A 26,863-nucleotide genomic window follows, 5' to 3' on the forward strand; every position below is an offset into this window, starting at 1 on the left:
TGATAGGAAGGTCTTTTATGATGTAGAGAGTCATGTTCTTCTTGAAGAACATCTTTTGCAGATCTTGCCTACATTTTAGCAGTACAGAGACTTGGCATATACTCAGGGGGAGCATTGACAGATTGGTACACTTTGGCATATACAAAAGGGGAGATCATTCAGAGAGTTTAATAGATACTCAGGGGAGTATGGACAACGAAATGTTCAGCAAAGGAAGAAAACATCCTGGTCCACCCTTTGCCCTTGATGTCAAAGGGGGAGAGTGATTTGGTGTTGTTGCCATCAAGTCCAAAGGGGGAGATTGTTGGCATTATGATGCATGTGTTGTACTTGATGGCAACCCTCTCATAGAAGAATATCTCACTTATGTATAACTGGATGAATCTTCAGAAGAGATATCAGATGTGACTGATGGAGGATAGCTCAAAGGAATCAGATGATAATTCTAAGTGTGACAAGTTAGCTTTGCCATCAAGTCCAAAGGGGGAGATTGTTGGCATTATGAGAAAAGTGTTGTCCTTGATGGCAAACCTCACTGATGACAAATCATAGTACAGAAGGTCAGCAGCAAGGAATTGATGATCAGACTATAAGAAGAAGAGAAAGTTAATACACGTAGGTTCGTTAAGCCCAAGTCGCGTGTACACGCAGGTTGGCTTCAGCAAAAGCGCGTGTATGTGGAAAAGTACCTTTGGTCCATGGCGGTTATTCCTTGGAAGTTGTGCCTATGGTGTTGGACCTTGGCGTCTCGGCGGACGTGTTGATCCCTAGTTTTGAAGTTGATGGTATTGGATTTCTATGGTTTTGGCTCTTGGTATTGAACAAGGCCTAAGGCTATATAAGGAGAAGGAAATCATTAGGCAAGTGTATCTGAAATGTCTTGAATATCTGATGAAGCATTAGATCCAGCATGCAGGTTATGGGTTGATGATGCATTGCTTGATCTGAGCTAAGGAGAGACCTCATCGGTTGATGGAGAACAAGATCTAAGGAGAGATCGGGATCAAATGGTTTGAAATGAACTATATTTATGATGCCTATTCTAGATCTACATACTGACGCATGTATTTTTCTATAAGTATTATGAGTATGATTGATGTCTGGTACAGCTGCAAGTTATGAGAAATTATTTTTAGATCTGTACGCGGGTTGTCTTTGGAAAAAGCGCGTATACACGCGGGTTTGATTCATCAAAGTAGCGTATACATTGTAAAGCTTGATACTTGAAGTTGCAGATGGGTCTGATGGTTATTACAGAGTTCTGTGTCTGCTCTGTGTTCTGGTAACAGGGTTTCAGTGATTCAGAGTTTGATGATTGTTTTGAGCTTCAATGATAGTTATGGGTCCAGTATGAAAATTGGATGAAATGTGGCCTTTCAGATTATGTGTTGTGCTTCAGTGTATCCAGTCTGAAAATTGATGAAACATGGTACCTGGAGGAGAGAAGATTGTAGGCAAGCACCTACGTACTAGTATATAAGCTAGTACAAAAGCTAAGGGATATCTTTGGAGCATTGTAGCAGGTAGCAGCCTGTGTACTAGTAAATGGATCGGCTAGTACAAGAGCAAAGGGGGTTGTAGCTCCCGTACTGGAATAAGACTGCACCAGTACAAATATTGTAAAAGGATTTTCTTATTAAGAAGAAGATTGAGATGACTTGCAGCAGGTGGTTTTCACCCACATTGGGTTTCCACCTTATATCTTTGTGTTCATGTGTGTGGCTTTGGTGTGATGATCTGTTTTGTTATACTGCACCTGTTTACTGTTAATATGGTTAATAATGTTCTGATGCATTTACTGAAGATAAGCTAACTGAATCATAAGATCTCTGGATATACGCTAGTTGCATTAGACACAGTAGCGTGTACATGCGGGTTCACTTAACTAAAGTAGCGTATATGTTTCTGAGTATGAAATTGAAAAAGTTTTATCTGATCTGATAATACTGATTCACCCCCCCCTCTCAGTATTATTTCCAACAATTTGTTGCCTGTGGATTTTCACAGGTTGAGGGGATTGACTATGATGAGACTTTTTCTATTGTCACAAGGTACTCATCTATAAGATCTATGTTGGCACTATCAACACAGATGGGTTGGAAGATCCATCACATGGATGTGAAGAGTACATTTCTCAATGGCCAGATTGAGGAAAAGGTGTACATAGAGCAGTCGGAAGGTTTTAAGACCTTCGATCATGAGTCACATGTGTGCCAACTCAAGAGAGCATTGTACAGGCTGAGGCAATCACCTCATGCTTAGTACACCAGGGTAGACAATTACTTGACCGAATTGGGCTTCACAAAGAGTGAAGCGGATGCAAACTTGTACCACGTCATGGTGAAAGGTAAGTTGTTGATCATCATACTTTATGTTGATGATCTCATATTGACTAATGATGATAATTTGATCATGTATTTCAAGGAGTACCTTACAAGAGAATTCTATATGAAATACATGAGTCTCATGCATTACTTCCTTCGTATGGAATTGTGGCAGAAGGATGGGGATTTGTTTGTGTCTCAGTGCAAGTATGCCAACAATATACTCAAGAGATTCCACATGGATAAGTGCAAGGCCATATAGACTCCTCTAATAGATAACTAGAGGAAGGAGGTTGCTACTTCAAGAGAAGTGTTAGAGGCTATTGTGTACAGGCAGCTTGTGGGTTCACTGATGTACTTAATGAATGCATGACTAGATTTGTGCTATGCGATGAACCAGCTGAGTCAAGCGATGGTTCACCCTACCAAGATGTTTTGGAAGGCGGAAAAGCATGTATTGAGATACCTCAAAGGAACATCTTATCATGGATTATGGTACAAACAGATAGAGGGAGTGAAGCTACAAGGCTTCACTGATGCAGATTGGGCAGGGAGTCTATCAGATCAGAAGAGTGCATCAAGAGAGATTTTCAACCTTGGGTCAGCAGTAGTTTATTCGTACAACAAGAAATAGAGGTTGGTTGCACTCTGCTCGGCAGAGGCAGAATACATGGCTACAAGTCAGGCAACATGTGAGGCTATCTAGATGCAGAAAATCCTAGCTAGTTTGTTTGATTAGAGGATGGATCCAACTATGATCTATAATCATAATTAGAGTTGTATCAAACTATCTGAGAATCCAATATTTAATGATAGGTCCAAGCACATTGACATTTGGTATCATCATCACAGAGACTATGTAGTGATGAGGATCATGTTACTGTAGTATATTTCGATAAAGGAGCAAAATGCTGACATTTTGACAAAGGCATTGTAAAAGTGTAAATTCGAGTTCCATAGAGACATGATAGGGGTGGAAAATAATCCCTTTCTTGTTGAGAGTGAGTGTTGAAATATGGCAACAAAAATATTTTAATTTAATTTTTTATTCAATTAAATTGTGAATTCAAATTGAATTTAGTCTTAACAACTACTTGGAAATAATCAGTTAATTTCTTTTAAATTAATTAGTTGGAGAAATTCAAGTTAGAAGTCTTTCTAAAGTCATGCAAGAGTTATCACTTAAATTAAGGAGATAAGATTGTGTTATATTTGAGTTGTAATTAGTTAGCTTAGTTTACTGAGTTAAGTCTAGTTAAATTAGTTCCAAACTATTTGAGGAACTAATAGTGAGTTAACAGTCAGTTGATGCATTAATGCACTCAACGAGTGCTACTCCAATTAACTGAACATTCCCTCATCAAAAACTCATTTATATCTATTCTGAGAAAGACCCAGTTGATATTAATGTTCAAGTACATTGTACTATCAGTTTCATTTTCTTTCTCCTGGACAAAACTCATGCACGCAGTCAAGGATTCATCCTTGAGGATTGCGCAGTTTTGAAGACTCATTTTTGCACTTGGTAATAGGCTATTCATCCACAAGGAACAACACAAGGAAATAGGATCTTGGAGGGTAGAGAGGAAGGCTGGAGAGAAGCCAAGATTTCCTGTGAGAATTCGTAAGGACTGTCCTAAGATTTGGCTAGATATAAAAGTTAAGGCTTTATATAATTCCTACGTATTTCCACCATATATGGTAATACAATAGTGTGGGGTTTTTATCTGAGACTTTCCGTAAAGTATTTTACCTTGTATTGTTCCATTGATTCTTCTTCTTCTTGTTATATTGTTCAGCCTGATATTTAAGCTTTTGCAAATTGATAGTAGAAGTAGGTTATAGTATTCTACTTTGATTTATATTGCATTATTGAGTTAACCTATCACAGATTTTCTACGGAAGGGAATAAACTTAAACCCAAGGGATGAATATTATAAACCCAAGGTATATAAACACTAACATAAATATTATAAACCCTAAAATAAGCATAGATAACTATGTTTTACCATAGTTGATTTTTATATTGAGCTAATATTTTCCACAATGCGACAATCGACCATCATTGACCGTGGTTGATCATGGTTCATTTTCATATTGAGACAATCTTTGTCATAATGTGACATTGGACCATGGTTGATTTTCATATTCAGACAAGCTTTCTCACAATGAGAAAGATTGTCTCAATATCATAAACCTAAGCAATTAATCATCCTAAGGGATTGATAAACGTAAGAGGTTAATAAACCCAAGGTATTAGTATTGTAAACCTAGGGAATTAATAAACACAAGGGATTAATATAAATAGTGGGATTAATATTAAACGCAATAATAAAAAGCCTAATGTTAAAATCCCAATATTAAACTCTAAAATTATAAATCTAATATCAAACACAATATTAGAAACCTAATATTAAACCCCGCTTTTCTAATATTAAATTACAACATTGAATAAATTTCAATGAAATATAACACTCCAACAAACGTTATTAGATTGATTATAACATTGAGACAATGTTTGTCATAATGCAATGCTTGAAAAATTTTCAGATTAATGTGACATTCCACCATGATTGACCATGATTAACCATGATTGATGATGATTCACAATGGTTTACCATTATTGACAATAGTTGACCATGGTTCAATTTCATATTAAAACAATCTTTGTCTAGGAATATGAACCCTTAAATTAATAAATCCAATGGATTGATATTATAAACCCAAGGGGTGAATACTAAAATCCCAAGGGGTAATAAACCAAAGGGCATAATATCAAACCCAAGGGATTATTATTATAAACCCGAGCTATATAAGGACTAAGAAAAATATTATAAACTCTAAAATCAACATGGTTAATTGTGGTTTACCATGGTTGACTTTCATATTGAGCTAATCTTTACCAAAATTTGACATGGGACCATCATTGACCATGGTTGGTCATGGTTGATTTTCATATTAAGACAATCTTTGTCAAAATGCGACATTGGACCATTGTTGACCATGGTAGACCATGGTTGATTTTTAAATTTACATAATATTTCTCACAATGAGGCATTACAAAAAGAATAATATTAAATCCAAGGCACTAATATTATAAACCCAACAATTGTAAACCTTAATATAAATATTGCAAACACTAAGCTAAACATCCTTTATTTTCATGGTCAGACAATCCTTGTCACAACGCGACATTCAACCATGGTTGACCATGGTTGGCTATGATTGGCAATGGTTGACCATCGTTGGTATTATAAACCTAATGGAATAATAAACACAAAGGATTGATATTATAAACCCAAAGGAATAATAAACCAAGGGGATTAATATGAAAACCCCAAGGGATTATGAACCCAAGAGAATAATATTAAACCCAAGGGACTAATATTATAAAGCCAATGCATATGAACCCTAAGATAAATATTATAAACACTAAAATAAACATGATTAACCTTCATTTTTTTTCATATTGAGACAATCCTTATCACAATTCCATGTTGGAACATGGATGACCATGGCTCATATCATAATAAACCATGGTTGACTCAGGAATAATATACCTAAGTGAATGGTATTATAAACCCAAAGGAACAATAAAGCTAAGGGATTATTACTAAAACTGCAAGGGAATAATATTTTTTTTTCTCGGCAAAGCTAGCTAATCTATTATATTATATACATGTAAGCATTACATTAAAAAACGCAGGCTGCCCAGGGCCGACATTAGCGCCTTGGGTAGCTGTACTTGACTCATAATTCGCCCTCGCAGGGGCAGCACTTCCAGTTTATACCAAAACACATGACACAGAGATGTTCCCAGGTAGTAACAAAACAACCCACGGAGGGGCATCCAACAAAAAGACGCATAACAGACTTTGCCAGGCCTACTTCCCATACTATAGTAAACGTGAACATGAACAAGAACTGAAAGGACTTAAACATAGATATTTAGCATAATCCAGAAACCAACTGAGACCCCGAACCTAGACCAGACCTGAGAGAGAGAAATGTATGCCAGTCAGTGCCTCTAGGAATTAATCTTCAGGTTTTTCCTCAATAATTCTGCACCAACCTTGGCGTTCTGGGATGCCTGCCCACATTGCCATAGGATCCTGCGCGGGGGCCGGCATCTCTTGCTCTTGAGGTCGGGTAGGGGCTTGCTGAAGCTCCTTCTCTGAATTACCCTCTGCATTTGATGGCTGCACCACTAGGCGTTTCTCCCTATTGCCCTCTGGAAGTACCTCAGCGGAGACTGGTTGCATTTATTCTTCATTCTCCTCAGGAACCTTTGTAAAAAGAACTGAGATGTGTGCGTTGATGCTAGCATTATCCCACGAGCTTCCGAGGGTAAAAATGACTGAGCCGAATGCTGGAAGCATGGGCGCTCCATCATTGGAGCTGCCAGCCTCCAAAAACTGACTGGCTGGAATTGGTGTGACTCCCGCCCTTCTGTAGCAATAGCAGCAGCAGCAGTGACGGTGGAAATCCACTGCAGGGGGACGAGAAGACTCACCACGCCTAGTACCTCTTCTACACGACATTCTGTCACGCAATCCCACCATGGTTTCAACGACACCCTCAGCTTGTTCCAGAGCAGTACTTGAGGGCCTGTCGTTACTGCGTTCACCCCCAATTGAGTGTTGTCCCCAAATTGACTCGAGGCAGAGCTCAACTGTACATAAACAAAGCCCAGGATAAACAAACAGGGGGCACACCTTTTCCAAATGAATGTCTTCGCTCTCAACATCAATGGCACAACACTTTCCCTCAGAGATCTGAGTAGCTTGCTCGGCACTCTGAGCCCATAACAACAACATTCCATCCCTCTTAAGCCAACTGACATTCCATTGAATTTTGTCCGCATTGAATGCTCTCTGCAGGCTCGCCATCGTTCCCAACGTCCTCATTAAGGATTCCGCTATGCTTCTCCCGTCTTGACGTCTCGGCGGCGAGGGGTATTAAAGTCCTTTGTCCATCACATGGCGGCACATGTTGGGCATGTGGCTCCCCATGTCCTAGCTCAATGACACTCGCATCCGGGGAGACAACTTCTCCTTGGATCGGGCTTTCACATTCCTGGAGCTGTTGCCTATTAGGAATAATCTTCGTGCTTTCGAATAGAAGGGGGAGATTAGTCTCGACCCCAATGTTGGCTAGGAGGTCAGCTATTTTGTTGCCATCTCTTTTAGTGTGTATAAAGGAGATAGCTCCAGTGTTGCTTAGCTTTTGTGTTATGTCATTTAGCCTTGCTTCTAGTCTCCAGTTGGGTGCTACTTTCCTCGCTTGCGAGCCATTCTGTATACGGGTGGCCATGTTGATAAGAATCCGGGAGTCGCCTTCTACAATCAGGGGTTGAAGATTGAGATTCCAAGCTTGTAGAAGGCCCTGCCAAAGCCCTTCCAACTCTGCTGAGTTATTGGTATCCCATCCCATGTTCCCAAAATATATTTGCATAGGAGTGCCTTCATGGTCCCTCATTATGCCACCAAATCCATCTTCTGCTGGATTGCCTTTGGAAGCCCCATCGAAATTCAGCTTATATGAGTTCTTAGGGGGGGCTTTCCAATGGCATATGTCCTTGATGTTGCTATTAGATGTGCTATTCTTGAGCGTTTCTTGAGGTAACTGCAGTTGCCAATTGTCTAGAATGTTATGTTCATTATCTGTAGATGGGAGATCTTCCTTGGTCCATACTTGAAGCGCCATCGTCGCTTGTATGTTCCTGTGTATCCTGCTCCAGGTTTCTTCAGTAGAAGATCGTTTGTTTTTGAATATGCGTTGATTTCTTTCCTTCCAAATATTCCATAGGACGATCCCCGGGATGATACTCCATAAATGGTTGAGGATCTTGCTTTTGTAGGGATGCTTTGGCCATTGTCTTATGGAATTGATGATGTCGTTTTCCCCTCTGCATCTTTTTTGGCCTCTGAAACTGACCTTATCCAAAAGTTGATTGGCTAGAGGACAAGTATCCAAGAGATGTTGGAGAGTTTCTTCACTTTGAAAGAAGTTATGACAAATCGAGGGGCCATGAAAGTTTCGCTTTCTAAGCTTATCCCATGTGAGTATTTTTTTATGACCTACCAGCCAGAGAAAGTAGGAGATTTTTTGCTAGGGTCCGAGCTCCCATATTTTGCTCCATAAAGGGCCTGGAGGTGTGGGGAAGTTGCATATCACCTTGTAGGCTTCTGAGGTAGTGTAAGATCCCTTGGGTTGGTATCCCCATCAGAGGATATCCCCACCGTTATCCTGCCTTATTCTTCTTTTCCTTAGCTCGATCCTCAGCTCTTCTTCCTTCCGAGCATCCGAGCTGTTGAGAATTTGGTTGCTCTGTTTCCATCTTCTAAAACCATACTCCATCTCCGACAACCAGAATTGGTGAACTTTTTCCTGCTACTGCTCCTGCCCGTCTGGTATCAAAGAAGGGTGAAGAACATTTTTGAGTTTGGGCATTTGGTTCCAGGCATCAGTCCAAAATCTTGCAGTGTGTCCATTCCTGATTTCCCAAAAGCTGTGCTTTTGAATTAACTAATAGTGTTGTTTGGCAGCATTCCATATTAGAGATCCCTTTTCAGTAGGAATGAATCTGATGAGTTCTTCTTGAGGTCTATTCCCGGCATATTTGGCTGTCCAGATTTTGACCCAGGGCTTATCTGGGTTAGTGATCCATTGCCACCAGATCTTGGCATTCATAATAGAATTGTTGTACTCAGGGTCCCTTAACCCTATGCCCCCCTTGTCTTTGGGCATGCATACATTGGACCATTTAACCAGTGCCCATTTGCGATTAGTGGCTGAGCTGCTCCATAGAAAATTACGCTGGAGGTTTCTTATGCTTTTTAGAACCCATTTTGGCGCTGCTAGAATTGAGAACAAGTACAGAGGCATTGCCTGCAGGACTGATTTGATGAGGACAACTCGACTGGCTAAGTTAAGAGATCTATATGTCCAGAGGTTGAGACGGTTATCAAGTTTCTCAAGAAGGGAGCGCCACGCGGGTTGCTTAATGGCTGATGCCGTGAGGGGTGCGCCCAGGTATTTGGAAGGAAGGGAAGCAGAGGGGAAGCCCAAGATGCGAATTACAGCAGATTTGACCGAAGGTGGAGTATGAAAGAAGAAAACCTGCGATTTAGAGCAATTGATATGCGTGCCAGAGGCTTCCGAAAAATCCTGGAGGAGGGATTTAAGACGGAGGGCTTCTTGAACAGAGGGATAACCAAAAAGCATAGTGTCGTCAACGAACTGCTGATGAGAGGTGGCTGAAGAGTTGTGCACAGAGATGCCTTTGATCTGATGAGAATGGAGGGCCAATTTAATGTGACGACCTAATCCTTCAGCCATAAGAACAAAGAGAAAGGGGGATAGGGGATCCCCTTTCCGGATACCCCTGGAGGGTTTGAAGGGGTGGGAGGGAATGTCATTCACAAGGATAGAAAAATGAGTGGAAGTTATTAGGCTCATGATCCATCGGACCCAAGAGGAGCAGAAACCAAAAGCTTTTAACATATGATGTATATAATTCCAACTAAGTTTGTCAAATGCCTTGGAAAGATCTAATTTGAGAAGCATACCTGCTTGCTTTGAGTGCTTGAGGGAGTGGATGATCTCGTGAGTGAGTAGAATACCATCCATTATTTGTCATCCTTCCACATACCCTGACTGTTCCGGAGAGATGAGCCCGGGAAGGAGGGGTTTGAGTCGATTTGCTATGACTTTTGATATGACTTTGTAAATGACGTTGCATAAGGCAGTTGGCCTGAATTTATCAGGGGTGATGGAGTCCTCCTCTTTGGGGATGAGAGTGATGAATGTGGAGTTGAGAGATGGAAGAAGCCAGCACATAGCCCTGGATTCTTCAACTATCTGCCAGACTTCCTCCTTTATCATATCCTAGAAAGAGTGAAAGAATGTGGTAGTAAATAAATCTGGGTCAGGGGCTTTACCTTCTTTGAGCTGCGTCATTGCCTCATCCACTTCCTGGGGAAGAATAGGGCGCATTAGGAGCTCATTTTGTTCCTCCGTAATGAGCTTTGGAATCTTGCTAGTAATTTTGTTAATGGCCTGTCGTCGGTCTTCTCTTTGCTCTTGATGGACCTGTTGAAAGTGATTGAGGAGCACCTCTTCAATTTCCTCGTGTGTCTCTACTTTTTCCCCCATGTGGTCTTGGATGAAGGGTATATTGTTATGAATTCTTCTCTGAACTGTAGTTCTGTGGAAGAATTTGGTATTACGTTCCCCCTCCTTCAGCCATCTGACTCTTGACTTTTGCCTCCAGTAGATTTCTTCCTGCTTTCTCCTATCCTCCAGCTGGCTCTGGATGAGTCACTCATGCTCCAAAGTGGCTTCCGTGTGCCCCTCCGAGATAATCTTTTGGTGGAGAACCTCCAGATCCTGAGTTAACTCTTGCTGCGCCTCAAAGATATTTCCAAAGGTTTCCCTGTTCCATCTTTTTAGGTGACTTTTGAGAAATCTTAACTTCTACTGGAATTGATACATTTTTTCTCCTTCTGGGGGAATGAACGAGGCCCAGGTGGTCTTGAAAAATTCCTTGAAAGTGGGATGCGTAAGCCAGAATCCTTCAAAGCAGAAGGGTTTTTTTATTAAGTTACCTGGTCTTTGCCACTGTAGAGAAATTGGCCAGTGATCCGATCCTGTGTTGGCAAGAATGGCTGCTGAGATGTATCCTCCTAAGTGGACCGCGTTGTCTGAGAGGAGGAAGTGATCCAGTTTGGAGGCGATTTAATGTTTGCCAGCCCTGTGATTACTCCAAGTGAAGGTTCCATTACAAAACGACATATCTATGAGTGATGTCGATAGGATGAATTCCTTGAAGCGATTGACTTCAGGTTCCATTCTACTCCTCCCTCCTAGCTTCTCTTCAGTTTTAGTAATCATGTTGAAGTCCCCAACAACGATCCAAAGTGGGTGCCTTCTGCTGTTACTTAGAGCTTCAATCGTGTCAAGGAGCGCTATCTTACTTCCGGTGTCTTGTGGGAGGTAAACATTTGATAGCTTGCCGTGAATATTGGTGCCCAAAATGTGAAAGGTCGCTTGTATAAGGTAGTGTGCTACATGAAAATCTGAGAGGGATACCGCTTGGGTATTCCATGTTATTGCTAGCCCTCCTGAAGCTCCAGAGGCGTCTACTGCAACCGACCGACATCCTGGCTAGGCTTTTGAAAGAATGCTGCCTAGCGTGGTACTATTACACTTAGTTTCCTGGAGAAAGCACATTTGTGGCTTTTCATTTTTTATCATGTTTTTTAACATCCTGAATTTTTCGGGGTTGTTTAGCCCTCTTATATTCCAAGACACCAGCTTCATGATTAACCATTGACAGAGGGCTTGTAGTACTTTGTCAACTTTGCATATCTGCCTGAGTCTACCAGGATTTTCCCAATCTCCATTTTTCTTTGAAGATCTGTCTTTCTTCCTCTCTTTTTTGTGTCCTTTGGGTGCAGATTTCCATCCCATTGGCTTCCTGGTTGTATCCCGAGTTGGTGTTGATGATAGGCTCGTGAGATGATCACTTCGAGCTTATTAAGTTGGTGCTCTGGAATTGAATCGTATGCTTTCTTTTTGCAAGCAAGTTCTAATTCCAAGATGTCTAAGCCATTCAGATCTATGCTTTCTGGCTCTTCGTCCATTATTTGCACTTGATTGTTGTCTTCAATGCTGGTCTCTGGAATCTGGGGGAGGTCTGCTTTTCCGTCAGCTTCCATTTCCTTGAGGATCTCTGCAGCATCTTTCTGATCTCTTTTAAGAATGGTAGGGATGATGATGGGGGGCGGAGATTTGGGAGGGGATTTAGATGGAGGGGGGGTGAAGAGGAAGATGGGTGATCAGGGTTGGCATCAGCATTGGTAGGGAACTCATCTGAGGATTGTCCAAGAATATCAAAGCTGTTCTTGGTTACTGGACCATGGGATTTGTTGGGTTGGGGTTTGTACCCACTTTGGGGTTTTTTGTGCGAGTGCTTCCTGCTAGAGACTTTAGTAAAGCCTTCCTGTGCAGGGGTATCAGAAGAATCAGGGATGGTGATTTGAACATTTTGAGGGAAATCCCTAAAGAGATGTCCTAGGGCATGACATTTTCTACACCGGAATGGAACATGTTCATAGTCGAGAGGCTGGATCCATTCTTCATCTCGATGGGCGAGAGTTACCGACTCTGGAAGAGCTTCATTGAGGTGAATGAAAACACATATTTGAGTGTCGGAGATGTACTTACGAGATTTGGTTTCTTCTGACGCTCTGATATACTCTCCCACCCCATTTTCGATCCTTTTGAGTAAGTCCTCATCCCAATATTCGTCCGGGAGAGAGTATAATCTGATCCAAACTGGCGCCCATGTTAGATCTTCCTTGTCTGGGTTAAATCTGGGGATCCATTCCTGCAGGTATAATCCAGCTGAATTAAAAAAGTAGGGCCGTTCTACTAGTATTCTATATTTGTCCTCCAGGCAGAAAAAGATTGCTGTGAAGAAGCCTTTCGGCCCTAGCTGCAGAGTGACATGTCCTTTAGGTTTCCATTTCGCCGCTATCCAACCATATAGGGCTTTCTCAGTAAGCCAGAACCCTATGAACTTCCCAATGAGGTCATGATCTCGCATGTACTCTATTCTTCTGTCAATCTTGTCTCTCGGCAACTCTATTCGTGGCCGCTCCTTGGCCACTAGTCTGCACGTTGTTGAGGAAATTTTCGGACCTTCTTCAGTTTTTTCTGTTCCTTCTTGTGGATCGTTGTTTCCGTCTTTCCCTCTTCCATTTTCCTTATTATCATTTTGGGGTTTTTTCCCCCTGTTCAAGATATCTTTGTCCACTGAACCAAAAATGACGTTTTGCGCAGGATCTTGCTGCGACGGGGAGGGCTATGACGCCCCCCCTAGAGGTTGTGCCATAGCGTAGCCTTAATGCTCTGTAGCTCTGAAACGCTGCAGAGGCTTTCTCACCCCCTGAGATGGTCTAGCCTGGTGAACTGTCGGCGCCGTTGATGGGTCGCTCAAAACCCTAGCAGAGCCGTGTTTTTCGCAAGGGAATAATATTAAACCCAAGGGACTAATATTATAAACCCGAGGTATAAAAAATCGAAGATAAATATTAAAAATACTAAAATAAAGATGTATGAATTAATAAATCCTAAGAAATAATATTTTAAACTCAAGGGATTAGTAAACCAAAGAGATTATTGATAGTATAAGCCTAAGGAACTAATAAACCCAAATGTTTAATATTATAAACCCAAGGAATTAGTGAACCAAAGGGATAAATATTAAAAACCTAAGGGATAAAGAAGTGCAAGGGATAAATTTTAGAAACACAAGAGATTAATAAAGCTAACCATGATTGATATTATAAACCAAAGTTAATAACAAACCCAAGGGACTAATATGAAAACCCCGAGGGATTATGAACCCAAGGCAATAATATTAAATCCAAGACACTAATATTATAAACCCAACATTGGGAAACCCTAATATAAATACTACAAACACTAAAATAAACATATTATATTTTCATGGTGAGACAATACTTGTCACAATGCGACATTCAACCTGGGCTGACCATGGTTGGCTATGATTGAAAATGGTTTATCATGATTGATATTATAAACCTAAGGGAATAATAAACCCAAGGGATTGATATTATGAACCCAAAGGAATAATAGACCGAAGTGATTAATACTAAAACCCCAAGGGAATAATATTAAACCCAAGGGAATAATATTATAAACCCAATATATATAAACCCTAATATAAATATTATAAACACTAAAATAAACATGAGTGACCATCCTTGATTTTCATATTGATACAATCCTTATAATAATCCCATATTGCACCATGGTTGAATTCCTAACAAACCATGGTTGGTCAGGAAATAATAAGCTGAAAAAATTCATATTATAAACCCAAAGGAACAAGAAAACCATGGGATTTATAATAAAACCCTAGCATTAATACTAAACTGAATAATAAAAACACTAATATTATAATCTCAATATTAAACTCTAAAATAATAAATCTAATATTAAACACAATACTAGAAACCTAATATTTGAAAACCTAATATTAAACCCCAATTTTCTAATGTCACATTACAACATTGAATAAAGTTCAGTGAAATATAACATTGGTTTACCATTATTAGATTGATTATCGATTTGAAACAATGTTTGTGACAATGCAATGCTTGACAATTTTTAAGACAAATGTGACATTCGACCATTGACCATGATTAACTATTGTTGACAACGAGTAACAATGGTTTACCATTGTTTACAACAGTTGACCATGGTTCATTTTCATATTAAGATAATTTTTGTCTACGAATATGAATCCCTAAATTAATAAACCTAAGGGATTGATATTATAAACCCAAGGGATTAATATTATAAACCCAAAGTATATAAATACTAAGATAAATATTATAAACAACATGGTTAATTGTCATTTACCGTGGTTGGTTTTCATATTGAGATAGTCTTTGCCATAATGCGACATTGGACCATCATTGTCCACAGTTGATCATCGTTTGTTTTCATATTGAGACAATCTTTGTCATAATGTGATGTTGCGCCATGGTTGACCATGGTAGACCATGGTTGATTTTCATATTTAAAAAAATCTTTCTCACAATGAGAAATATTATCTCAATATCATAAACCCAAGTGGTCAATATAATAAACCCAAGTATTAGTGAACCTAAGTGATTAATAAACCTAAGCTATTAGTTTTATAAACCTAGGGTTTTAATAAACCGAAGGGATTAATATAAATAGTAGGCTTAACATTAAAAAAAACTAGGATTAATATTAAACCTAATAATAAAAACCCTAATATTATAATCCCAATATTAAACTCTAAAATTATAAATCTAATATTAAACACAATATTAGAAACCCAATATTTGAAACCCTAATATTAAACTCCATTTTTCTAATGTCACATTACAACATTGAATAAATTTCAATGAAAGATGGCATTGCAACAAATATTATTAGATTTATTATCACATTAAGAGAATGTTTGCCACAATGCAATGCTTGACAATTTTTTAGACGAATGTGACATTTGACTCACAATGGTTTAACATTGTTGACAACAATTTACCATGCCTCATTTTCATATTAAGACAATATTTGGCTTAATATAAAAATGAATCCAAGGGATTGATATTATAAAAACCAAGGGATTTATATGATAAACCCAAGGAGTTAATACCAAAACCCCAAGGGATTATAAAACCAAGTGAATAATCTTAAACCCAAGGGATTAATATTATGAACCTAAGGTATATAAACACTAAGATAAATATTATAAAACCTAAAATAAACATAGTTAACTATGGTTTACCATAGTTTATTTTTATATTGAGTTAATATTTCCCACAATGCGATGTTGGAACATCATTGACCATGATTGATCATGGTTCATTTTCATATTCAGACAATCTTTCTCACAATGAGAAAGATTGTCTCAATATCATAAACCCAAGCAATTAATCATCCTAAGGGATTGATAAACCTATGAGATTAATAAACCCAAGGTACTAATATAAATAGTAGTATTAATATTACAAACCCTAGGATTAATATTAAACCCAATAATAAAAACCCTAATGTTATAATCCAAATATTAAACTCTAACATTATTAATCTAATATCAAAGACAATGTTAGAAACCTAATATTAAACCCCAATTTTCTAATATGACATTACAACATTAAATAAATTTCAAAGAAATATAAAATTGCAACAAACATTATTAGATTGATTATCACATTGAGACAATTTTTGTCGCAATGCAATGCTTAACAAATTTTCAGACGAATGTGACATTCGACCATGGTTGACCATGATTGACCACGGTTGACTATTATTCACAATGGTTCACCATTGTTGACAACAATGACCATGGTTCAATTTCATACTAAGACAATATTTGTCTAAAAATATGAACCCTTAAATTAATAAACCCAAGGGATTGATATTATAAACCCAAGGGGTTAATACTAAAATCCCAAGGGATTATGAACCCAAGGGAATAATATTAAGCTGAAGGGATTAATATTATAACCCCAAGGTATATAAGAACTAATATAAATATTATAAACTCTAAAATAAACATGGTGAAGTGTGGTTTACCATCGTTGATTTTCATATTGAGCTAATCTTTGCCACAATGTGACATTGGACCATCATTGACCAAGGTGATCATGGTTGATTTTCATATTGAGACAATCTTCGTAAAAATGTGATGTCGGACCATGGTTGACCATGGTAGACCATGGTTGACCATGGTTGATTTTTATATTTACACGATCTTTCCCACAATGACGCATTGGACCATGTTTGACCATCATTGACAATGATTATAAACCCAAAGGTTTGTTATCAAACACTATGATTAATATTATAAACCCAAAGGAATCATAAACACAAGAGATTGGTATTATAACCCCAACAAAATAATAAACCCAAGGGGTTAATACCAAAATCCCAATTCATTATAAACCCAAGGGAATAATCGTAAACCCAAGGGAATAATCTTAAACCCAAGGGATTAATATTATAAACCCTAAAATAAACCTGGTTTACTAAGGTTTACAAAGATTGATTTTCATATTAAGACAATCTTTGTTACAATGTGACGTTAGACCATGGTTGGTTTTCATATTGACACAATGTTTGTCAGAATGTGACATAGGACGATGGTTAACCATGATTTACCGTGGTCTACAATGATTGACAATGGTTTACCATTGTTGACCATGGTTAACGATGATTAACAATGGTTAATTTTCATATTGAGACAATCCTTGTCACAATGTGACATTGCAAAATGATTGACTAAGGTTGACCATGATTATAAACGCAGGGGATTTAGATCAAACATAAGGATTAATATTATAAAACCTCTGAATAAACCCAATGTTTTACGATTGTTGACCATGGTTCATTTTTATATTGAGAAAGTATTTGTCATAATGTGATGTTGGACTACTCTTGAAAATGATTATAAACCCAAATGGATTTATATTAAAACCTATGTATAATATTATAAACCCTATGAATAATATTATATCCTATGTATATGAACCATTATATTAATAAACACAATATATTGATATTATAAACCCAAGGGAATAATAAACCCAAGGTGTTAATACTAAAATCATAAAATATTACAATCCCAAATAAGTAATATTAAACCCAGGAGATTAATATTATAAACTGAATGTAAATAAACCCTAACATAAATATCATCATTGACCATGGTTGATTTTCATATTGAGACAATCTTTGTCACAATGTGACCATGCAACATGGTTGATCATGGACATTATATCCAGGGGACTAATATTATAGTCTCAAGGTATACAAACCCTAAAATAAAAATTATAAACCTAAAATAAACATGGTTGAATAAAATAAATATGGGTTGACTATGTTTAATATGGTTGGCCACGACTGACTATTGCTTGGAGATTTATGAGATTTATATTAAACCCAAGTATTAATATTGTGAACGATGTGAATAATAGTACACCTTGTGGATATGACCCTTAGATTAATAAACCTAAGGGATCAACACTAAACACCCAAGGTAATATTATTACACAAAAGGTATAAATATTATAAACCAAAGATATATAAACCCTAATATAAATATTCTACACCCTAAAATTATCATGGTTGACAATGGTTGACAATGACTTATTTTCATATGCACACAACCTTTTGCGACAACGCAATGTTGGGCCATGGTTGAATTTCATATTGAGAAAATGTTTGTCACCCTGTCATGTTGGACCATGGTGGACCATGATTATAAACCAAGGGGATTTATATTAGACCCAAGGGTTATTAATGAACCAAAGGATTACTTCTAAAACCCCAAAATTTTATAAACTTAATGGAATAATATTAGACACAAGGGATTAATATTATGAACCTAAGTTATATAAACCCTAAAAATATTTGTAGAAATTCCCACTGTAGATCAACATATTATGTGATATACTAAAACACAATACAAGATCTACTTCTACAACACTTTGTGGAAGCTTAATCGAATTGAGCAAGATCAAGAGAACATATATAACTAAGAATGACAAATCAATCACACATAACACAGGTGAAATAACCCGGAGAAAGCCTCAACCTTTAACCCCAATATCTATATTATCATTCAAGTGGAAATATTGTTCAAGTTACAAAAAGAATTAGCTCTCAAGCTATACTGCTCTTTTTGCAATCAAACGATACAACTCATAGACTGAATAGACTTAGTATATGTCCTCCTCAAGCCCTCCAAGTCTCCTATTTCCTTGCGTCGTTTTTCTTGGGGTCCAATGAAGCCACATGTGTGAATTGGCCTCATCACACTCACAAAACCTAAAGAAGTAAGTACACAACCCTCAAGGAAATAATTCCTTCTGCATGCAAGGAATATTCATAATGGAATATTCTAGCAACTGATAGTACAATACCCCTCCATGTGATCTAAATTGGGTCCTTTTCTGAAATGACATGCATGAGTTATTTATGAGAGAATACTCAGTTAATTGAAGTGCAATAGTTACATGCATGCAAGAATTAACTAACTGAACTTACATTAATTCAACAAATTGTTTGAATTAATGTAACTGGACTTGACTTAGTTAACTAAGTCAACTAATTACAACTCAATATTACAACTCATCCTTATCTCTTTAACTAAAGGATAAATTCCTCAATTAATGGAGAAACTGTTGCATGTCCCCACAGAGACTTCATGTTTGATTTTCCTTAACTAATTAACTCAATATGAATTAATTAATTAATTTACAAATAGCTACTAAGGTCAAATTCGAATTTTACTTCACTATTTTAGTTTAGGGACTGACTAAAATAGGAAGGTATACTGAAATGCTATTAATAGAGTGTTATTTTTAGAACTTCCATTTTTCATTCCTTATAGCTATGTTCAACACTAGTTGAACTGCTATTTATAGCAATGCTATTTTTAGCAATTCTATTTTTAGCATTTCTTGTTGCTATTTTCAACACTCACTCTCAACAAGAAAGGGATTATCAGTAACCCCAATTATATCTTTGTGGAACTCGAACTTCCATTTTGAAAATGCTTTCGTCAAAATATCTACATCTTGTTCCCTGGTCGAAACATAACACGATCCTCTTGATCACACAGTCTCGAAGATGGTGATACCAAATATCAATGTGCTTGGACCTATCATGAAAAATGTATTCTTAGAGCATTTGATACAACTCTGGTTATCGTAGTAGATCACTGTAGGATCCATCCTCTAACCAAACAATCCCACTAGAATATTCACATCCAAATGGCCTCACATGTAGCCTAACTAGCAGCCATGTATTCAACCTCTGCTGAGCTAAGTGAAACTGATCTCTATTTCATGCTATATCAGGAAACTATAGCTCAACCAAGGTTGGAGATTCCTCCAGAAGTGATCTTCTAGTCTGCTGGACTCCCTGCCCAATCCACATCTGTGAAACCCCGAAGCTTCACTCCCTCTATCTGTTTGTACCACAATCCGAACTGAGATGTGCGTTTGAGGTATCTCAGCACATGCTACGTTGCCTTCCAAAACAACTTGGTAGGCTGAACCATAGCTTGACTCAGTTGGTTCACCACAAAGCATAAGTTAGGTTTTGTGTTCACCAGATAGATAAGTGCCCACCAGCTATTGATAAATAGTAGCAACTACTACCTCACCTAAAGTAGCATCCTCCTTCCTCCAGTTCCCAGCTAGAGGAATCTACATAGGCTTGCATTTCTCCATGTGAAAGCACCTCAGTATCTCATTGGCATGCTTGCCTTGAGACACAAATACTTCCCCATATTTCTGCCACACCTCCATGCCTAGAAAGCAATGCATAAGGTCCATGTCCTTCATCTTGAACTCTCTTGCAAGTTCCTCCTTGCAAGACTGTATCAGCTTATCAACACCTGTCAAAATCAGATCATCGACATAAAGAACAATGATCAATGGTTTACCTTCTACCATGATGTGGTAAAGGTTTGCATCTACTTCACTCTTAGTGAAGCCCAAACTGGTGAAATAGTTGTCGATCTTGGTGTACCAAGCATGAAGTGCTTGCTTTAGCCCATACAAATCCCTCTTGAGTCAGCACACACGCGACTCACAATCGAAGGTCTCGAAACCCTCTGGCTACTCAATCTACACCACCTCATCAATCTTCCCATTGAGGAATGTTGTATTCACATCCATCTGGTGGATCTTCCACCCCATCTGACCTGATAGTGCCAATATCGATCTAATCGATGAGTACCTTGCTACGGGAGAAAAAGTATTATCGTAGTCGAACCCCTCGACCTGTGAGAAACCCTGGGCAAAAAACCTTGCCTTATGTTTCTCAACACTGCCATCAACTACCTGCTTTACCTTGTAAAGCCATCTGGAACTCACCACTGACTTGCTCTGAGGACAACATCCCACACATTGTTCCAAATGGTAGAGTCGTATTCCTGTACCATTGCATCAACCCAGACTAGTTGCTACACTGCCTCCTCGAATGAAGAAGGTTTGGTATCTACACCCTCCACAACTAGGGCCATGTACCCAGTGTACCGCTCAGGCGACCTCCTCTGTCTACACTGAGAAGATGCTCGTCCCACATTCTCCCACAAATCCAGCATCAACCTATCAACTTTCCTTGAGTGTTTCCGCCCATCTCTGGAAGTATCAGCATGAGTGGATGTGTCCACTCCTGGGTCCTCTACATGTAGCTGCTCTACATCAATTTGAGGCTCCTCCTCCTTAGGAAATGAAATTTCCTCCTCTGCATGCAACTTGAGCTCCCTCTCAAGTGACACTTGCATGGCTTTCTTCTCGTCGAACTTCAGATCCTTACATACCACAATCCTCTGAGTGGAAGGCAAGTACACCTGATAGTTGTGGGGTGTATCCATGTACCCCACAAGTATTCCCAACTCAGTTGTTGGGTCTAAATTCTTCCTAACATCTTTGATCACATCATAATAAACTGATGATCCAAATATTCAGAAGTGACTTACATCAGGTCGCTTCCTGGAATAGGCCTCCATAGGTGTCTTCATTCCCAATATACGGTGCGAGCTTCTGTTCTGCAAGTATACTATTGTATTGCATGCCTCAACCCACAAATGCAGTGGTAGGCTTTGGTCATGCAACATCGCTCGATCTGCTCACACAAATTATATGTTCTTCCTTTTAGCCACCCCATTCTGCTGTTGGTTATGGGGTGCCGTCAATTCCCGTTTAATACCTTCTACAACGTAGAAGTCGTTAAACTATTTGGAGACATACTCTCCACGATTGTTGTTGTGCAAGAATTTTATTTTCTTTCCATATTCTTTCTCTGCCAAGGCTTTAAACTCACAAAACCTAAGAAGGTATGATCCTTCTTTTGCATAAAGTAGATCCAGTATCTACGAGAAAAATCATCTATAAAAATAACATAGTACCTTTTTTCAGTGGTGGAGGCTATAGAGAATGGTCCACAAAAATCTAAGTGAACTTGCTCCAAGATTGCTCCAGCTCTACTTTCTTGATCTGGAAAGGAATATTTCGCATACTTACCCATGATACAACATTTACATGTAGTCGTCTGCTCAAGTTTTCCCTTCGGTAATCCGGTAGAAATCTGCTGCATGATCTTCAGGGCTCCATCCTACAAGTGGCCCAGTCTTCTATGCCATAGCTCGCCAACATCTTGGCTCTGCGCCATCTCAGATTTGGAACTCAAAGCAGCACAGTTGTCTACCTCCAGCTTGTAGAGATTCTTAACTTGAATCCATGTTCTCTTTGTCTCTCCAGTACCAATATGCCTCAGGAATACCTTTCCTTTACTAAAGACTACATCATAGCCTTTATCTTCTAGCATAGCGACAGACACAATATTTTTCTTCAAACCTGCTACATAATTTACATCAGTCAGGGTCAGGGGAGCTCCACGCTCCCTCTGAAATAGAACTGTACCTTCACGTGAAACACCGTATTTTCAATCATCACCCATCTCGATCCGCATCTGTAGATCCTTCTTCTCCAAGGTACTTAAAATATTCTTGTCACCTCACATGTGGAATGAAGCTCCATTGTCCAAGTACCACACGCATCCCACCATGGATGAAATCATGCATTCGATAAGTGATAAATCCAACTCGAACTATGAGGCGAGTGCCTCACCATCAAATCCCTTCAAGGAACCATTCTTGGATTTCTTCTGTGGAAAATTTGTAGCATAATGGCCCACTTCATGACAATGAAAGCATCACACTTTGAAGTTTTCAATCTTCTTCCCACCATGGGAAGAACCAGATTGGGATGGGATGCCTTCCCTTTCCCTTTCCTCACCTTACTCGCTAAGGCTAGATTTTCCTCATCATCTTGCTTCGATGAGGATCCATATTTGGTGCTTCTTCTTATTTCCTCTTGCATCATATCCAACCAAAGTTGTTTCCAATTTGGCAATTTTTCTCTTCCATTAACCAAGTCTTAGTAGCTATGCCATGTCTTAGGAAGACCAAGGAGTGAAAGACTCACCATGTCATCATCAGCGGTCGTGATCCCTACACTTCCAAGCTCATCCCTGCAGATAGTGAGATTGTTGAGATATGTAGAGACCATGTCACCCTTTTCACACTTGATCTTATGAAGCTTGTATTTCAATGCTAGCTTCCTCTGATCACTGCTATTCTAATATAAATCTTTCAATGTTTTCCACATTGAAAACGGTGTCTCCTTCCCATGGAGGCTCGAGACAATGTGGTCTCAAACTCCCTCCAGGAGGATTCTACTTGCTCTAGGCACACATTTCTTCCATTCCGCTAGTTGAGTAGCATCAATCGGCATGGGGACTTCTTAATCAATGAAGTCCTTTAGATCGTTATCCTCTAATACTAGCTCCATGCGATCCTTCTAGGCTATGTAATTCGGGCTGCCACCAAGGGCATACTCGAGTCTTAAACCATTGAATGCCATTGGTGAAATTGAGATGTTATAAGAATTCGATTTCTATATTCAAGAACCACAACCTTAGAACTCCTCCTTCTTGTATATTTTTCTTTGCCTTCATCACCTTTGCTCTAATACCATGTAGAAATTCCCACTGTAGATCAACAGACTATGCAATATGCTAAAACACAATACAATATCTACTTCTACGACACTTTGCGTAAGCTTAATCGAATTTAGCAAGATCAAGAGAACACATATAACTGAGAATGAGAAATAAATCACACATAACACAGAAGAAATAACTCGGGTAAAGCCTCAGCCTAAAACCCAATCTCTGTATTATCATACAAGTGGAAATCTTGTTCAAGTTACAAAAAAAATTAGCTCTCAAGCTATCCTGCTCCCTCTGCAATCAAACAATATGTCTCACAGACTGAATAGACATAGTATATGTCCTCCTAAAGCACTCCAAGCCTCTTATTTCCTTGCGTAGTTTTTCTTAGGGTCTAGTGAAGCCACATGTGTGAATTTGCCTCATCACACTCACAAAACATGAACAAGTAACTGCGCAATTGTCAAGGAAATAATTCCTTCTGCATGCAAGGAATATTCACAATGGAATATTCTAGCAACTCATTGTACACTGCCCCTCCATCTGATCTCAACTAGGTCTCTGTTTGAACTGACATGCATGATTTATTAGTGATAGAATACTCAATCATCTGAAGGTGCAGTAATTACATGCATGCAAGCAATAACTAACTAAACTTACAATAATTCAACAAACTGTTTGAATTAATCTATCTGGACTTGACTCAGTTAACTAAGTCAACTAATTACAACTCAATATTACAACTCATCCTTATCTCTTTAACTGAAGGATAAATTCTTCAATTAATGGAGAAATTGTTGCATGTCCCCACATAGACTTCATGTTTGATTTTCCTTAACTAATTAACTCAAGATGAATTAATTAATTAATTTACAAATAGCTCCTAAGATCAAATTTGAATTTTACTTCACTATTTTAGTTTAGTGACTGACTAAAATAGGAAGGTATCCCAAAATGCTATTTATAGAATGCTATGTTTAGCACTTCCATTTTTCATTCCTTATAGCTATGCTCAACACTGGTTGAACTGCTATTTATAGCAGTGCTATTTTTAGCAATTCTATTTTTAGCATTTCTTGTTGTTATTTTCAACAATATTATAAACCCTAAAATAAGCATGGTTGACTATGGTTGGCCATGGTTGACTATATTTGAATATGGTTGAGAGTAATATTAAACCCAAGGGATGAATATTATCAACCCAATTTAATTAATTAAATTCATGGAACACATATTTCATTAAATTTGGAAGTATTCTATTACAAGGCCTCCAACAACATTCATTTTTTTTGTAAATTTCCATATTAAATTGATTCAACATTAAAATAATTTGCAAGTAATTTCTAACCAATTAGATATCATGAATAGGTCAAGCATGGGGTTGTTATGTATAATAGTATCAATACACAATAGGAGTGCGAAATCAAACTCTTAGAAGAAATTGATTTAAGTTAAATCATATTCGTATGTCAAACATCCAATCAAGATATTATAGTTATGGATAACATGATAGATTTATCGATGTTTAAATTTTATGTCTCGCAACTCTAACCCCGTTTCCCCCAACCTACAAGCGATTTGTTGATTGAATGATGGTGATGTGAGGATCTTCCTGTAAATGACAAGGATAGGTGTCCCTTGCATTGCATTGAAACTAGTCTATTAAAACCTTAGTAAAATGTTCTTGTGCTCAATTTCCTACAGCCCCTTTGTGCATTTATGAAGCACTAATGAGGGGGTCATCATTCATCTTCATAGAATGCAGGCATATACTATAAAGGTTATACATTGTTGATCTACGTATTTCATGAAGGTTAGGCACCATTGGTCTATCTCCACTCAAATCCAAGTACATCAAATGAGAGTTCTTAAATTGGTATTCAGGTCATTCCGTTATGATGGACAATGTCACAAAATGAAGTAAACAAGAAACCTTAGTGGTGAATTCTTGTAAGTAGTGGAGGCAGGGGTTTTCAAATATTAGCACAATTGATGGTCGTGTGGATATTGATCTCTCCTTGTAAACATTGTGAAAACCAATAATAGTCTCGATGTAAATTTAGTGTCAACCAATAGTATGGAAAACCATGATTGACCATTACTTTCACTAAGAAGAGAAAATGATAAGAATTTTTAATGGGGAAGAAATAAATGTGAAACATAACTCATGTATTTTAGTTGAAATTTATATAAGTCCCCGTGTTCTTTAATTATTAAATACTTAATGTAAATACTTCTAAATTATCATTAAGATATTGATTTTGAAGATTAAATGTGTATTAAAAGGCATTCATCTATGACATTGGATTTTTCATGTAGCATGAATAAACCACTTAAAGCTAATTATCAATTAATCTTAAATAGTTTTGTACAAGATATATCTTTACTTGCATTAATAGATTTATTTCAAAAATAAATTACATTTTTAAACTTGTATGAATACATATAACTAAATAAAATTCAATAAATAACTTCCGAGTCTTGTTGGATTCTATGAGATTATTTTAAGTACAAATAGTTTATTTAAGATTTGAAATTTACAAAATGTTAATATTGATGGTGAAAGCATGTCATATGGTGTAAAAAGTTTAAGGCATCCATTTAAGGCCCATCTGTTGAATGAGCTTAAATAGTCTACTTAATACTCATGGTGAATTCATTAATCCATGTTTTATTAGAAAATTCATTTTCTTTACATGGTTTTTATTCTAGAAATAACAATTCCACATTTGTACATTCATATTAAACCACATGATAGTTAAATAGAAATTTAATTAGTCATTAAAACTATTGAGATGCGGTGTCCCTTGCATTGCATTGAAACTAGTCTATTAAAACCTTAGTAAAATGTTCTTGTGCTCAATTTCCTACGGCCCCTTTGTTAGTCATCTCATCTCATCTCATTTAATTAAATTAATCCATGATAGTATCTAATCAAAACTTGATAAGCCACTTATCAATCATTATCCTCATATATATGTTTTTTTAAGAAATGCAAAATTATTTACAATATAATTCTATCTAAAGAATTACACATCACATTTATGCACTCATATTAGTGCATTTTATATGTAAACAATGAATAACTAACTTTGTGCCTTATTGATTTTCAATACGATATGATTGCAGTTACAACCATTAATTGATTTAAGCATATAAATTTATGAAAACTATCAATTGATAAATCACATATCTTATGATTCAAAAAGATCAAATCATTTACCTATGGCACATTTCTCGTTAACCTTAATAGTGAATAATGCATTGTGAATAGTGAATAATGCACATAACATTTATCAAGTAAATTTTTATAATTTCTTTAGTAAGAATAGCACCTTTGTTTGCAAGGAGTTCTATTTGAAAACTTATATTTCACATTTATATATGATTATTGATACATATAATTAAACATAATTCATCAAAAAAATCATTATAAGATGGTT

Source organism: Pinus tabuliformis, chromosome Q, assembly GCF_031772625.1.
Source record: "Pinus tabuliformis cultivar Carrire ecotype Pingquan chromosome Q, CPIR1, whole genome shotgun sequence".
Taxonomy (NCBI): Eukaryota; Viridiplantae; Streptophyta; class Pinopsida; order Pinales; family Pinaceae; genus Pinus; species Pinus tabuliformis.